This window comes from Urocitellus parryii, chromosome 1 (assembly GCF_045843805.1).
Source record: "Urocitellus parryii isolate mUroPar1 chromosome 1, mUroPar1.hap1, whole genome shotgun sequence".
NCBI lineage: Eukaryota > Metazoa > Chordata > Mammalia > Rodentia > Sciuridae > Urocitellus > Urocitellus parryii.
In genome coordinates, this window is record NC_135531.1 from 213150108 (window position 1) to 213164576 (window position 14469).

General features: G+C 41.6%; 1 protein-coding gene across 1 annotated transcript in view; it reads left to right on the forward strand.

Annotated features, from left to right (window-relative positions):
- Positions 1–1157: 1157 nt before the first annotated feature.
- The window catches only part of Tanc1 (tetratricopeptide repeat, ankyrin repeat and coiled-coil containing 1), a 229778-nt gene continuing 216466 nt past the window's right edge, over positions 1158–14469 (forward strand). Inside the window, exon 1 of the mRNA XM_077802626.1 lies at positions 1158–1251. The gene's annotated coding sequence lies outside the window, so the exon portion shown is untranslated. The remainder of the gene's footprint in view (positions 1252–14469) is intronic.

Below are 14469 nucleotides of genomic sequence, written 5' to 3' on the forward strand. Positions count from 1 at the left end.
AGGGGTTGCCAATAAATCCATTTATAGCAACTTCTGTATTCTCTGCTCCAGGCACACCAATGGGAGACCAGCGTGTCATTCTCTCTAGCCACACAATGCAGCAGCGATTCTAGTTGACTCTTCTGTAAGAAAGGCTAACCCAAAGGGCTTTGGGGATAGAGTGGACTGGGTCCTCCGAGCTGAATTGGTTGCCTGGATTCCTGGTAGGATCTGGAGAACACAGGACTCCGGAATCCCTAGGCCATACTTTGACTTTTGCTCTGCTGGGAATAACAAAATATTTTGGGAGTTTAATTTACTGCCACCATCGGACACAATAATAGCATCATTGTCTGTTCTCCCCTTCCATGACTCCCTCCTCCCGCAGACTTCACGAAGTTGGCCCTTGGTGGACCTAGTGTGGACAGCAAAGGACAGCCAGGGGAGGTAGAAGGAGTGTTGCAGACTCCGCTCCAGGGTCTCCCGGGTCTCTGGGGTAATAACTGATCCCCAAACGTCCCTAATTTCCTTTCGGGAAAGAAAAAGACCCAGCTGGAGAGTTGCATTTTTATACTTTCCATTTCTCTTAGCTCATTTTGTCCCCAGAAAATGAGTGTGTGTTTGTGTGTCTGTACAGTTAAGTGAGGGAGAGAAAAATCCAAGAAAGCCACACAGGCCAACCTAAGGCATTCACTGAAACTTCAGATCGGTTAATTGCTCCCATATGTCCTCCTCGCTGTTTTCAAAAGGCAGCAAATAGGGAAGGCCGGGTCACTTTATTGATTTTTAAAAGGCTGCAAAAAAAGACTATCATCCATCTCGTCCTGTCCTAGAAGGGCCCTGGCGCTTACCCAGGGGACCGGTCTCTTCCAGGGAAGCTAGGGGGCCGCCCGCAGGGACCAGGCCCCAAGAGGACCAGCCCCGAGGCGCAGCGCCCGCGCCCGTGCCCCACGGGAAGTTCGCGCGCCTCGCCCCAGCGGGTCCCGGGAGCGGCCGCAGTTCCAGGCCGGGAGGGGCGCGGGAGGCGCGGCCCGGGCGGGCACGCGAGAGGAAGGTGCCTTCGGGAACACGCGCAAGGGCGGGGATTCGCGCTGCCAATGAGGCCCGGGTGTGGGCCGAGCGAGGCAGGGGGACGGGCTGGAGCACAGCCTTCACTGTGGCAGCTGCGGGAGCTGGAGGAGAGGCAGCCGCGAAGCGCCGAGCCGGCCGCGCCCGGAGGCCTGGCTCTGGGGGTGGGGATCCACGCCGAAGAGCTGGAAACTTTCCCGGCAGGTAACTCCCGTTGCCTGGCCTCCCTGTGTCCAGGGCAGGGCCAGCTGCCGGGGAAAGAGATTGGAGGAGAGGGTCTCCGCGAGGAGGAAAGGGTGATGAGAAAAGCGTAAAGGCGTGTGAGAAAGTTTCTGGAGCGCCCCCTCCTCTGGCGGGCACTGTCGGGAGCTTTCCGGGGATAGGCACAGACATGTTGGGCGCTCCCGGCCTTGGTCTCGGCGCCTCTGGGGAGTCGGCGCCTACCCTGCGCAGTTTCCTGCGCTCTGGACCGAGCGGGTCACCGTGGACCTGGGCTGGGTGCAACCGGGAGCACGCGGGACATGCTTGATTTTCGGGACCACCCCAGACCGGCGCGCCTGCTGGTCCCCTTTCCCGCCTCCTCCGTAGTCCAGAGCTTGGAAGGGGCCTGAGCTGCGTCTGGTACCTGGGGCGGGGAGGCGGGGGAGAGGCACGCCGGGCACCGCCGGGTGGGAATAGTCTGGGGGGCGTGGATCGGGAAGTTGCAGAGTGAACTTAAGCCTAAGAGAATCATTTTACCCCTCTTTGGGCCGAAAGTCTAGTCTTCATTTCCGAGAACACCGCCGTCAACACATCCATGCTCTTTCCTTTAATGGGGGGTGGGGAGGGTGTGAGTTACGATTAGACCTTAACGGCATTTATTTTATTGGGGGGAGCTGATAAACATGAAGATTGTACCAGTATTGTGAGCCCCCTTATTTTTTGAATGCAAGGTGGTTACTTTGTGGGTATTTAATCAGGACGCCGGGTCCTGGAGGACTTTGGGGTGCGGGGCGCAGCGCTAGGGGTGTGAGGGACTCCCCGCTTTGGCGCGGCGGCTTTCCGGAGCGGCTGGCGGGGAAGGAAGCCCTAGGCATTGTGTGGCGTGTTTGTAGACAGAAAGGTCTCTGGACTGGCGTTTTCAAAACTTAAACTTATTGTGTAAGGCTCCGGGAGGAAATGCGGTGGTGGCCTGGTAGAAATGCGGCGCCGAGGTAGAGGGGCAGAGGACGCCGGGCTTGGCCACCGTCTTCTTCCAGCTGGGTCGACATACTCTTGGCAGCCTCAGTTCCCGGTGTCTTCAGTGATGGGACTCGTCACAGCGCTATTTTCTGCTGTAGTCTACTGGGGGAGGTGAGGAGGGCACCTTCATCTTGAACTTGACCCTAGGAGTGGTATCGTCTGGGTGGGATACTAGGTAAAGGGAAGCTGAATCTTAATGTGAGAAGGACCTCATGCTGCGTGTAGCTAGGAAGCTCATGGTTCAGAATCTTGGAGGAAAGGTCTCCGGACTGTTGAGGTCACTAACTCTAAAAATGCCAGACGCACCAGACTGCAGAAGTTAATATGTTTTGGAAGAGGTGGGGGTAGGAGAGGTAAGGAGAAACCTGGTTAGTTGGCACAGAAGATTGGTATTTCTCTGTAGTGGAACTGAAGGCAGTCTGCATCTCTGCTTTCGCCAGATCCGCTACTCTCCCCCCACCCCCTTCCTGGGTCGTCTTTATTCCTGCCAGGCTGGCACTCCTGGAGGGGGGAGGGGAAGGAGAAGAGAGCAGTTGTGAGGCTTCTCTGGCCAGCCTGGAGGTATTTCAGATCCGCTACTAGGAAGATTCCTGGATTTTAACAGCTGCTTCTTGATTGCTGGGAATGAAAGAATTTATGAGCGTCTGAGAGGTGTTCATTATGGTAGTACTCTGAATGTTTTACTCATCTAAGCTAAGGATCTCACAAGGGACCTTTCAACTACAGTGCGTCAGTTCATGCACAGTTTGTGTCAGCCAGAATACTTGGTGGGTGTCAGTCAAAAAGCATCATAAATATATCCTGGTAGTCTTGAAATGAAAAATATGCAGGAGGAAAGAAAGAATGGTATCTGACATCCTTCAGGACTTCCTCCTAGGGTTGTTCCTGTTACCTGCCAAGTGAATACATTCCAGGCTTCATTACTTTTTGTAATTTGAGAATAAGGGATGGGAAATAGTGTCATTGATTTTAATGGAGGCGGGAAAATCCAGAAACAAATTTAAGGTCGCTTTTCATAGCTGTCTTGCAGTTGTGGTGTCACAAACTTAACTTTTGCTGGAGTTTGGAAGCATTGGTTTTCCTGCTTTCTTGGTTTAACCACCAGAATGTCTAAATTATCATAATTCATGTTCATCATGGAGCTAAACAACTGATTCATAGTCAGCCTTTTTCTGCTTCCCATAACAGCCAAAAGAACATTTTGTTTTTTTTAACCACACACAATTTATTTGATGCCATAGTGGGTTTTTGATACTGGCTGATTGAGGGCACAATTTTAGAGACAATGGAATTGTCTGTATGAAATTTTCCATTTTTAGGCAACTTCTCTTTGAGTTGCTGATTAATTTTTTATCTTCCAGGAAACATTAAAATCAGTGCCCCGGGCTAGTAGAGCTATAATCCATATTATAATGAGGGCTGCTAGAATGACTGGAGGTTAATGTTATGTCAGTATTTCCATTAGACCTTTCTAACCCAAATGTAAAGATTTTGTTTCCGTAAGTTGACAGTAGGATAGACAGTCTCATAACTAGAGAAATGGCTTTATTTTTATTTTTGAGATGAAAAGTTTAACTTGGAAGTTACAGGAATAAATTTAAAGAAAGGAAAAAGGTGGCATGCATTCACACACACACACACACACACCCCACATACATATCAGAGGATTTATGAGAGTCCTTAGAATAGCTTTATTCTGAATTGTATTATTATTATTATTACTATTATTACTATTATTATTATTTCATACTGGAGATTGAACCTAGGCGCTCTACCACTGAGCCACATCCCCAACCATTTTAATTTTGAGACAGAATGTTTCTGAGGCTGAACTTGAATTTCAGCCCCTGCCTCCCAGTAGCTGGGACTATAGGGATACTGCCACTGTGCTTAACTGAACTGTCTTTTAAATGCATTTTTCATTGTTGGTGAAATTGTGCTACACCCCCACCCCATCTTTAAAAATTTTTGTTGTGCAAGGCTCTTAAGTTTTTCTGGAACTTGGTTTTCTCACCTTAATCATCTCTAAAGTGGAATTATGTTATAATCCTGAAGTTCTGTGGCTCTTCAAGAGTTTGAGAAACATTGGAATTCTGGAGCTGTGTTATAATTAGGACAGTGCTAGACTTTATGAAGGGATTTGTTACAAATTTTATCCCTGAACACTCAGTTGAGTAAACCAAGGTCCAGAAGTTAGGTCAGTTTGCCCAGTATCATCTATGAATCATAGAGTTGAACTTGAATCTAGTCTTCTAACTCGCTCTGCTCCCTTCCCCATACCTTTTTTTTTGTTCACAGAAGTCACCTATGAATTGGCTAAAATCTGACAGACTAATGTTAACATGTGGCGGTTTCTCACAGTATTTCATTTATGGGTTATTTTGGTTTTAGAACCCTAGGGTTAACATCTATGCTTTGATGTCAGGGATTAAAAACAGTTCACTAATAATGGTAATAAAACTTCCTCCCTAGGAGAGTTTCAGAAAGTCACATACTCCGACTAATCATTTGTTTATTTTCAAGTTCTTTTTTATTAAGTAGGCTTCAGGGTCTAACATGATTTATATATCCAGATGTGTAACGCAGACAGCATTCTTAAGGAAATCACTTCTCAAATCTACTTCTGTTTAGAAACAAGAAATGAACATATCACTTGCCTTTCATCTGGATATCTCTCAGACTGATTATAAAGCCTGGATCAATATTCCTTTTTAGGTGTCATAATTCTTGGGCTCTTTCTACTGATGACTGGTTTAGTCTGATTTTGCAGTAGATTTTGAGCTAACAAAATCCTTCCTTTATGCTGTAGTTTAGTGGTAAAGAAGTAGTAGGTTGCAGGTGACCATTTCATGATATCTCTGTTGGGACATATTTGGGAGCACTAAGTGCAGCTGTACACTCACTCTGGAAGCTGGTGTGGACTTGATTCTTTCTTCCCTCCCTCCTTCTTTGGATTGGCCCAAGGCCTTGTACATGCTAACTAAGCCTATGTTTTACCTTGGAGCTGCATCCCCAGCTCCCTGGATTTTCTTTAATAGGTTAAAAAATGGTATTATGTGTAAAGCTACAGACTCTTTTCTGTTTGAGCAACATGTCCATCTTCATCTTTTAGAACTTACTCTTAAAGGAATATCTTTTCAAAATAATGAGCAATGGGGGCCTTAGTACCCAGTGATTGCTGTGAGGGAGGTGTGATAAATCTGAAGTTGGTGTCACTTTCTTGAGAAATGAGAGGAGAAAAGAGTATTGTGAAGCAGTATTTGCTAGTGAAGCTGAAAGACTGTTACCAGTGTACAGAAGAGGACAAGAGCCCCAGAAAGGTAGGATGGCTGTTTTTTTTTTTTTGTTTTGTTTTTTTGTTTTTAAATTAGGGGAGTGGATTTTGAATGGGGAGCACTTTGGATGAAGAAGGCTCTTAGGAGACATTGACATGATCTTGTGGAGAGTGAAAGAAGTTCTCTTTGTTTGCTGATGGGGTTGCCCTTCTAGGATAGGAATTGTCTTTGGGAGTGTCTGCAGGTATATCTGTAATCAAGAAGAATGCTCTGGTAAGAAGAGTCCCATAGACAAGAATATTGACTAATCTCAAGGACAAGAAAAGTGTTGCAGAGTTATGGCACAGTCCTTGGACTTTAGCACAGGTTTTGCAACTAACATGAGGGAATTTATTAAAAACCTTCTAGCTGCACTTATAGATAGATGTGAACCCAGTGTGTTCAGCTATCTAGTCTAGTGCCATGGTGACTCAGCCCCTTCCCTGCCCCACCTGGCACAGCTAGGGTTACACACCTCTCTTGGATAGTGGCTTATTACCTCTTTGGTGGAGGGTGGGGAAGTCCTTCAGAAACCCGGGGCTGTGACCTTTTCATATGAAGGTTACTCAAGCAGGATGGGACCCCATAACATACATCCTGTTGAAGAAATATGAAAAAGATCATAAATATAAGGGTGCATACCATATATTTGCACAGTTTATAGTACAGTGTATATATACTTAATGTGATGTGCTTTTCCCCTGATGCACGTCATGCATGCATTCCCTTGCACATTCTTCTTTGGCACTGCTTTATTTTTGAGGGGGGACTAGAGATTTAACCCAGGGATGTTTTATCACTGAATGAATTTTTTTTTCTTTTAAATTTTGAGATGAGGTCTCACTAAGTTGTTGAGGGTCTTGCTCAGTTGGTGAGACTGGCCTAAACTGGAGATCCTCCTGCCTTAGCCACCCAAGTTGCAGGGATTATAGGGCATATGCCACCACACCTGGCTTCTTTGGCACTGTTTTAGTGGTGGTTTAATAAATATCTTATACATGCCATCATAACTTAATTTAACAATCCATTTTGACATTTAAGTATGTTTGGAAAGAAGTCTTAGATTATCAGAGCCACTTGGCTCTGATGTGATCTTTTTTTAAATCATTATATTCTGCCTATATATTTTTTAAAATACAATTTAGCTATACATGGACACAGTCATCTTTACTATTTTGTTTATTTATTTTTATGTGGTGCTGAGGACTGAACCCAGTGCCTCACATGTGCAAGGCAAGCGCTCTGCCACTGAGCCACAACATCAGCCCCTCAGATGTGATTTTTGTCATCAATCACCACTTCCCAGCACAGTGTCCAACTTGCAGGGATACCTGGCTGCTGGTAGTTCCAGAACCTCATGTCCTCAAGAAGCTGCCTCTTTGCTCTTAGTTCCAATTTAGGAAAACCCTGGAGAGAACATTGATTGACCTGGTGCCAGCCAAAGAAGAGTTATAGCTGGCAGTTCCCATTAGACTCACAAGATGGGACTGTGGGGAGGCAACTTATTCCATAGGGAAGGGGGGAGGAAGATAAACAAAGGCACTGTCTTTGTTTCCCAAAGTGGTCATAACAACATACCAATGTGCCAAAGGCTGAGAACATATCTAATGTTCTTGTGATCCACATGCCTGTAGGTTGGAGAGCAGTAGAACCTGTCCACATGCTATGCAGGACTTTGAATAGCTGTTTACACAGGGTCTTGTATAAGGGGGTATTGAATTACTACTAAAAATGTAAGAGTTGGTCATTATTCCCACATAGCCCATTAAACTCCCCTCTTATTGCCATGCTTTGCTCTAAGTTATTTGAGATTAGTAACATCAATTATTAATGTTTTTGAGTGCTTGCTGATGTGGAATTAGATGTGTGAATTTAAAAAAAAAGAATCTGTGGATATGAAATAGTGTAGTTCTTACTTCTCCTCTTATCCTTCATACATAGAGATGATTGGTTGCCCATAAAACAGCATTCTATGTCCTGCCCCTCTTGCTTCTTGTGCTTAAACCAACAACTGTTTATTTGTGTAGGACTCAAATTGGAGCAGACCTCCGCTGGCCTCTGCCTGGTTCCAGGCTCGCTCTTGGCTCTGGAGGTTACACGATTCACTGGGGGCCATTGTTGTGATAATTTACTGTGTTTTACTTGCTGCCATAATTCTGCTTCTGATGAGTTTTCAATGGCCATGACCCTTAAGGGTAAGTTGAGTGTATCTTGCCCCAGAGGGAAAACCACCCCAAGACTGTTTTCACAATATCATACCTGTTGCCTGTGATTGGTCAGTGAATAGGTCTATGGCCCCTATTGGGTCCTGCCATGATTGAAACACAGGTAGTTAGCGCCAAAAGACTACTTGCACAGAGCGCAAAGACTGAAGATGCCTAAGACCACAATTTCTCTTTCATTACTGCTGAATTAACCAAACTTGGAAAGACCATGACTTAGGACCTCTGTGAGAAAAAAAAAACCAAAACATTTTTCATCATTTAAGACAGTGATCTCTGAAGTGAAATGTGCCAGATCATCCAATATGGGAAGAAAGAAAATATTAGAACTTTTTCTAGAAAAAAATTCAGCCTTACTAATATTTATATGTGGGTTGACACAGATTGCCTCCTATCACTTAGGTTATGTGAGGTCACCAGAGGGAACACTGGACACTTCACTACCTGGTGGAATTGAAGTGGTACCCTCATTCTTATTCTTGCCTTGGGTGAACTCTGTGCTTTTAGATGGATTTGTGGGTTATATTATTTAGGTTTAATTAAACTGATCCTCACAAAATGGGCAGGTGGCTTAAAAAGATTCTAGCAAAGAAATAGTACAGTCATGAAAAATGTAGAGTAATGATATTCTTGATAGAGTCTATGTGATTATAGAGTATATAGGAATGAGAAAACGTCTTGTCAGATTAGAAATGACTTTAAAATTTGACAAGAAGTTGGCACGAAAATTGTTTATGGGGTGTTCTTCTCTTGGGACTCCTCCTCTTTAGGAGCTCTGCTTTCTTTCTCTTATTCTAATAAATTCTGTTACTTTGCTGTCAAAAAATTGTATTTAGATTTGTATTGATAAATGAAAATGAAGTAAAATATGGTTTGAATCTCATCCTTTAAAAAGTGTTTAATAGATGTATAATGTGCATGCATCTAATTCATAACTCTAATGTTTTAATAGTACATAAATTATGTACAGTTTATAATGTCTTTGAAGTGCTTAATTTTTTTCTGGATAGGCCTGCATGATCAAAAATGTTTGAGGCCACCATTTCAGACACTTTTACTCAGGTTTTTTTTGTTGTTGTTGTTTTAGTTGTTACTTGCAGCTGAAGGTACCACAGCTGATAGAAGGACTGATAAAGACAGTGGCTGTCCCCATTTTTACTCTTTTTTTTTTTGGTGCTGGGAATTGAAAAATACCAGTGCTGGGATTTTTTTGATGCTTAACCCCTGAGCCACATCACCAGCCCTTTTTTATTGTTTATTTGAGAAGGTCTCATTAACTTGCTTAGGGTCTTGCTAAGTTGCTCAGGCTGACTTTGAACTTTTGATCCTACTGCCTCAGCCTCCAAAGTTTACAGGTGCTCACCACCCCCGTGCCAATTATTCTTAATTGGCAAGATTCTCTATGATCTGGCCCATGACTTTACATTTTGCCTCTGATGAGACTCTTTTCCCCTCCCACTACCAATACTGAAATTTTCATCCTCCTTCAAGGCTTAGCTCAAATATTGCTTTCCCATGAACATCTTTTCTGATTTCTACCTTTTACATTCCCACCCTCTGTCCCCTCCCCTTACTGGGGATTGAACCCAGGGGCACTTCACTTCAAACCTACATTCCTAGCCCTTTTTTTTTTTAAAAAAAAGTGTTTGATTTATTTATTTCATTTTGAGACAGAGTCTTGCTTAGTTGCTGAGGCTGGTCTGGCACTTGTGATCTTCCTGCCTCAGCCTCCCAAGTAACTGGAATTACAGGTGTGTGCCACCGTACCCAGCAACCTACAGTTCTTAAACATCACTTAATAATATTTCACTTTTATATGTACACAATTTATTTATCCTTTTGTCTGTCCATGGACATTTAGGTTGATTCTATTTCTTGACCATAGTGAATACTGCCACAGTGAACATGGGGGTGCAGATATATAGCTTCGAGTTGTTAATCTTATTTCCTTTGTCTATATATCTGCAAGTGGGATTTCTGGATTAATTTTAACTTTTTAAGGAACTTCCATACTGTTTTCCATAATAGTATATTAATTTATACCATTAGTATACAAGAGTTTCCTTTCCTCCATACCCTTGCCAACCAACACTCATATGTCTAATCTTTGTGATAGGAGCCATTCTGACATGTGTGAAGCGCTGTTTCATGATGATTTTGATTTGCCAGAACTGTTCTGTGTGCTTTCACATGTGCTTACAATTAGCATTGTCCTTCTTTTCGAATGGGAACACTGATGTGAGTGACGGTGAGACGCTCCCTGGGACGATAGTGCAAAAACATTTTTGGAGAGCTGGGTGCAGTGGAGGACACCATAATCCCAGCGACTCAGGAGACTGAGGCAGAAGGATTGAGAGTTCAAGGCCAGTCTCAGCACTTTAGCAAGGCTCTAAGCCACTTAGTGAGACTCTGTCTCAAAAATAAGAAGGGCTGCAGATGTGGCCTGGCAGTTAAGGGCTTCTGAGTTCAATCCCTCAGTACAAAAACAAAACAAAACAAAACAGCATTATTGGACATTCCTAGTCAGGTGCAGGGAGTTCAAAGGAGAGTCTTCTTTCCTTATAGAGAAGATCAGGAAGGGTCTGACAGATGAGATATATGAAGATCTAAATGTCTATGAATAGTTAGCTGTCTGCAAGTACCACTGTGTAGAGTCATGGGAGATGCTCCTGTGATATCGGCCTGAGCATCCCTGTTGGGAATGATGGACTCCACATTGCTCAGCTGAATTGAGTTATCTGTGCTTTTATCCCTCCATGAAAAGGGTAATTAAGGGTTGACAAGTTGTCAGCTTTCAAGTTGAGCCACATTAGATACTATATGCTACCATGATGGAAAACAGACATCTCTCCAGAGTTTTGAGGGTCAAATGACGGAATGTATATGAAAATGTTTTGAACATTGGAAATCACCTCCCACAGGCAAATGAGATATCAAATTTTTGATTATTTCCCCTGTAGCTATGAAACAATCTATCTCATATTTCCTTGTTGGCCATTTTTTTTTTTTGGTGCACTTCCAAAGACTTTTAAAAACGTTATGTCTCTTAAATGGAACAGAGTACAGTTTTTCTCCAATGAACTAGAGGTATTAGTTGAAAGTTGCCAAGAAACTTAGCCATGATTAAGTACCATTTGTGATAAAGCATATCTTCTTGAAATCTGGTTGGTCAAGTACCCAAAGTACCCATTTGTAAAAATAGGACCACTTCTGATACATAAAGGTGGAAATATGGTGGGCTTTCAGGTAAATTCTGGGGAACCTTTAAGTATTACCTAAAAGACTTTCAAAAAGTTTTGATTTCCATAGTTTTTTGTTTTTACTGTGAAGCCACTAAATTATTTTGAAGTCTTTGGAGAAAGGTTGGGATACCTTTGAAGTATCTCCATATAGCTTTGAAAGTGAAAAGTTGTGTGGTTTGACAGTTTGGATGAATTTGAAATTTATCCCTTCATGGATTTACAAAATGGATTTGAATAAGTAAAATGTTAACTTCATTTGAGGGCAAGTTTGTAGTGGAAATTCATATTATGGAAAGAGATTGACATAAATTAAAACATTAACTTAACAAGTAAGCATTATTATTTATAGGTGCAAAAGACAGAAATAGTGAGTGGCTCATAAATATTGCAAATAGATGCAGTTTTGACATTTTTATCTGAAGTTCTTGCATCTTGTATGTGACTTAAGAGAACCTTTCTTCAGGATAATTTATGTATGTATAGCAGCAATTCCCAAAGTGAGTTCCATGGGAAATTGGTTATTAGGAAATTAATAGGTATTATACAGAGAAAAAAATGTTCTACTATCTATTAAGTGGAAAAAAATCTGTGTTTCCAAAGTAAATCAGTTATTTTTGTTTTTAACTGCAGGACTTTTGAATACTCTTTAGATTCATTCTGAATCCTCTTGAAGGAAGATATTCATTATTTCCCAAATGGCATGGGACTGTAGAAATTATTTTTGCAAAGCATCTTTTGGCCAGAACAATGATTACTGAGTTGTTTAATTTGTGATGATGATGATGATGATGATGATGATGATGATGATGATGATGATCTTGTACTGGGGATTGATCCTAGGGGTGCTATACCACTGAGCCACATTCCTGCCTTTTTTTTCCATTTTGATGCAGAATCTCACAAAGTTACCCAGGTTCTTCTTGAATTTGGGATTCTCCTGTCCCTGAGATTAAAGGTGTGTGCCATCGTGTCTCACCTTTTTGGAATATCTTAAAGCAAATTCCAGATGTGTAATTTTGCTTGGCTTCAGTGTGTATTTCTTTTTTGCAGTACTGTGGATCAAACCTAGGCCTGTGTATGCTAGGCAGGCACTCTACCACTAAGCTACATCCCTGGCCCTGCAATAATTTCTTAATGTTATCTAATTGTCCCCAAAATGTCATTTGTTACTATTTTTGTTTTTTGGAACCAAGATTCAGTGAAGGTTCACATATTGCACTGTGGGTTGTTGTTTTTTTGTCCCTTTATTTAGTCTTTTTAAATGCAGAAAAATGCTATTTCACTGCTTCCCTTCCTCCTCCTCCTGACTTTTAGGAAAAAAAAAAACAACTTGTAGAATGTCCACCATTCTGAATTTGTTTCCTTGGTGTTGTTTACCTTGTGCCTTTGTTCCTTGTGTTTCTCGTGAACAGGTAAATTGGAGCTTAAGTTTAAAGGCATGATTAGATTCCAGTGAAATACTTTTGGTGCAATAGGTCCTAGACTATGTTTTTTATTTTTTCCTTTTTTTACCCCCTGTGATTTGGCAACAGGCATTTTAGTTCAACAATTCATAAGTAGCTTTATTTTTTAATGTAAAAAAGTAATATTAACATATTATTGTATGGGGCTAAGGGTGTAATGCAGTGATAGAACACTTGCTAAGTATGCATGAGGCCCTGAGTTGGATTCCCCCAAATGCAAAAAAAAAAGAAAAAAAAAAGGAAAAAAAAAGAAATAATGGTAAACCAAGTGTGATAGAGCAGCTGTAATCCTAGGAACATAGGAGGCTTAGATAGGAGGATTTGAAATTGAGGCCAGCCTGGGCAATTTAGGGAGAATTTTTCTCAAAAAACAAACAGGGACTGGGGCTATAGCTCAGTTGGTAGTGTGCTTACCTCACATGCACAAGGCCCTGGGTTCAATACCCAGCACTGCCAACAAACAAACAAACAAACATAAAGTCAAACAAAACAAAACCTAATAGCTTTGAATTTGTTTGGAGATTCATTTTATTATTATATCAGGAGGATGCAATTTGAATTTATTCCAGGCCAGGTGTGGTCAGAAGGGTATTCTCAATAGTTGGCCTGGTTAAATTGATATAAATTTTTAGTTTCTTATATCTTAAGATTGTAAGCCATGTGTCATTGGGACAGTGGCTTAGGTATTAAACATTTGGTAGTTGAATTTTATTCAGAATGACAGGGTATCTGAGTTGTAATGGTAAGATACTATTCTATAAAGTCTTACTTTTAATACAATAATTTAGGAATGTATAGTAATTTTACCAATATTGGATAAATTTTTAACAAAATATTTTTCTGATGAATTCTTATGTTAATCTAAGGAAATACATTTAAAGACACTTGCAGGGTGGTGATTTTATGTACACGTTGTCTTAGAAACTCAGACATGTAAATAAAGGTTCCTATTGCTGATTTCACTAACTTAATTTGCTAAGTTTTTTCCCTTGATAACCTTCTAAGGGATTGTTGTATGTCTGGGAAAAATTAAACTTAAAGGAATTTTTTTTGTGTTAATGAATAATAGCTTATTATATATAAAGTAGCTTTACATGATGAATGGTAGCTATCATAAGCCCTTTGTAACACATTCTTATATTTAATCTTTTAGTTGGCAGGGACACTGCTTTATACATTAAAATTTGCCTGTTGTGAATAATTAGGTGCTTTGACTGGAGTAGGTACTTTGTAACTATAGCAGTATAATAAAAATATACATAGACACTCTTTCTCCCGCCCCCCACTTTTTTTTTTTTTAAATGTGATCTTGCTTTGTTGCCCAGGCTTGCCTCAAACTCCTGAGTTCAAGTGATCCTCCCTCCTTAGCATTCAAAGTGCTGGGACTACAGATACATGCCACCATGCCCAGTGCTGTCTCTTTAAAACACAAATACATGGGTACAGTGAAAAAACTTAGGACTTTGTGTATGTGGTGCTCAAACCCCAGGACTTGTGTATGCTCCACAAGTGCTCTCCCTCTGAGCTGACTCCAGCCCCTAAATTCATGATCTTTGAAGCCTTCTGAACCTTAGTTTTGCCTGTGGCTCTGGCAGTTATTTTCTTGACTTGTTTCTATGTTTGTAAAATGAAGGCAGTAATTCCTGTTTCCTGGAATTTGTGCCAAGACCAAAGGTGGAACTTTTATGAACTGCTGATCACTGTGCTTGCCTCATAGGTGCCCCAGACAGAGCCTCTTCTCCCTTCTCTTCTCTTTTTACTTTAAATTCAACTTTCTGGATCAGTTGTGGAAATGTTTATTTGTTCTGAGTCTTTTGAAAATTTGTAAGTTGTTTCAAGATAATCCCTATACTGATTGCTTATATTAAAGCAATTAGATGCCTCCAAGAGTTTTGAGCAAATAGCTAGAATGGCTTTAGATGGTGATTTATAGAGAAGGAACTAGAGTACCAAAAAGGGC